The following is a 2,981-nucleotide window of genomic DNA, read 5'->3' as shown; positions in this document are numbered from 1 at the left end:
GCTGTAGAAAGTGCTCACCAACCTGTACACAGCACAGAATTAATTGTTTTCATGGCTAATTCGAAGGTTCATTATCATAAATTGACAGATGCACTGTGCCGTATGCATACTTAAAACATGAGTTCATTCTGCGGTCGGGTATGACATCTAAAGGCAGAAAAATATTTAGCTCACAGAGGTCAGCTGAAGGAACCACCCCTATCAGAGTGAATGCCAGCAGTGAACTGCAACCTCAGCAGCGTGCCCGACACTGGGATTTTTGTGTCTGTTAGCAGAATTAAGCAATCCCCAGAGACATAACATCAACACACACAAGGTCTTCTCTGCATATCTAATCAGCCCTACAAGGACTACAATAAGCTAACCAGGATTCTCAAGATTTTGCCCTCCCTTACACGAGTTTTACCTCCCCTGGCTTGTGCTTAACCTTTTGGAAAACATGAACAGATAAAAGTTTTTTTTTAGGTAATTGTAATCAGGACCAATTGAAATTAAGGATTTTAAGAATGTCTAGTCAAATGTGCTGAATAAACCAAAAGTCCTCCATAGAAAAATAGCTGATACTGATGCTCAAAAGGCTTCAATGTTTTTTTTCTTCAAAAATCTTTGACAAATTTACAACAATTATTTCACAAGGGAACCCAAATAATTGAAGTGTGTACAAACAGTCTCCTATCAGTTTGATCCTTTAGGAATCATGCCATATTGATTTTTGCGTGTGTGTGCGCAGGTGTCTGAGTTTGATTGTATTTGTTACTCAAAGGAAAGGGGAGCATGTTGCATCCAGATTCAGAATGAGGGAATGCCTTGGCAGTTCTGTCAATAAGTTCAACTAATCCAGGAGACAGTGAAGGAACTCACTGTCTCACAATCAAAGGTCAGACTTGCATAAAGCCTTCTCTGAATAACAGCTGCTGTTTGTGGCTTAAGAGTTATGTAAAAAGCTCTATTTTTTATTTTCGTAAATGGAGGGAAGAAAGGTGAAAGAATGCTGCTAAACTGTGAATGCAAATTGAGGAAGTCATGACATAAGCATGCAGAAATCCTAAACGGGGTTAGCCAGTAGCATTTTAATGGACTATATTTCACAACGGCAAAACACAACTGTTTATTTTCCCATTTATGGCCAAGAAGTATACAGGCAACTTGACATGAGAAGTTTAAGCAACACTGGTCAAAATGTACCAAAGTATCTCCCATGAGTTCATGAATAATACATTTTATGTATTTGTCTCTTGTGGCAATTTCTGGAGAACATTGTATTTAAATAGAAAATCTTTGTGCAGGTTTTACTATCTTTTTTACAGATATTGCAAAACATCTGAACGTTTCATATAATTGTTATTTTGTTGCCAAAAGGATGAAAAGAATATAAAAGATAAGCTAAATCCAGACTTATGTACAGTATTATCCTTCGTGTGTATCAAGCTTCTACAGTGAAAATATGCAGAAATTCTGCAATGAAATTGTTCAGTCAATCAGAAAAATTAAAACTGAATTGGCATGTTCAACATGGTACTCTTAAAAAAAAAAAAAAAAGGGGTTATGTAGAGGTATAGTACTGCTGTAAAAACTTCTGTTAGCACCATTTCATGCTACGTCCATCTCCTTCCTGCCCTGCCAAAATATGAACTCTGTAGTAATTTTGTATCGTTTAGTCAATAAAACTGCACGGCTGCACAAGTCGGTGGCAAATTCCAACACAAAGTTATTTTTACTGGATGCCAGAGAAACTTCAGGGTCAATATGCACAGATCACATGGAACAAAAAGGATATTAAGTGAGCATTACACTATCTTCAAACATTCAGAAATGGTCTGCGGGCCAGACTTCCTACTTTCATCCTTCATCCTCCTCTTAGATAAAACAAACCAGATCGAGGATCTAATTTTCAACCTGACAATAACAATAACATTTAACAATTTTATTAAAATGAATAAAGGGAACGGGAAATCAATCAGCAGAGGGAACAGGAATCTCTCATGAGAGAGATCACTTTAGTGGCTGGGTTGGATCGCAATGAGAATTGAGCAAACAGAAGTAGAGCCAGGTGACAAAATTTTTCTTCCAAAAAAGCCTTCTAAAAAGTTCTTGGCTCCATAGTGCTGGCTTACAGAGCTTCAAGGAGGAGCGTGCTGTTCAGAGGAACAGATAGAGAAAGAGGGACAATCATGAACTAATTTAGAGGCAGATTCTCCATCTTGGAAATTCCAGATGGAAAATAGAATTCATTGGTGGTGGGACAGAAACATGGCCAGAGCCAAGATGTTTAAATCAGAGGGAGGTATCTGAGGGGAAGGCGAAAATTGGTAATCAGAGGGCAAAAACCCAGGTTGGTGTCCAGAAAGCTCAAAGTAAATTGGTGAGGGAAAGGCAAAGGCAAGGTTTTTGTCAGGTTTTCAAATATCTGTCAACAGTGACTGTTAGTGGAGTGGTTATATAGGAAGGAATGCAGGTGAAGAACATGAACACTGATAAGGGGAGGCAGATGATCTATGAACTGAAAGTCTCAGTCTTCATGTTTGCCTTGTCTTAGCAGTTGATATTTATAATAACAGGAGTCTGTTACATCTGTGTGTTGTGATGGCAACGCCATTTAATAGTTTTTTTTCTAAGAGACTAGCATCTTTCTTCTGCACTGGGTCCATGTTTGGTTTTGTTTGAGTGCCCCAAACAGGTGGATGAATCACCTGGACAACAGAGGTAAGGTGAGACAATGTTCCTAAACTCAGGTAGGAGATTGATTTAAAAAAGCTTGTCTCCAAGGCCTGCTTTGCTAAAAAGGTGGTCAATCCAGGATATTGTCTCGTTTCCTAATTTTTATACTTCATGCAATGTCCATGTACTTGAGAAAACAGCATAAAAGAATATATGGATATATTACTGTGATATGAGATCAAACCTTGTCATCATTTAAGAATAAAGGTAAAGCAGACGTTGCGGAAGCCGTTTTAGACCGTTAAGGCCTCCGTATTGTTGGA

Source organism: Cyprinodon tularosa, unplaced genomic scaffold, assembly GCF_016077235.1.
Source record: "Cyprinodon tularosa strain WSP-4 unplaced genomic scaffold, ASM1607723v1 ctg968, whole genome shotgun sequence".
NCBI lineage: Eukaryota > Metazoa > Chordata > Actinopteri > Cyprinodontiformes > Cyprinodontidae > Cyprinodon > Cyprinodon tularosa.
This window is presented reverse-complemented; position numbering follows the sequence as displayed.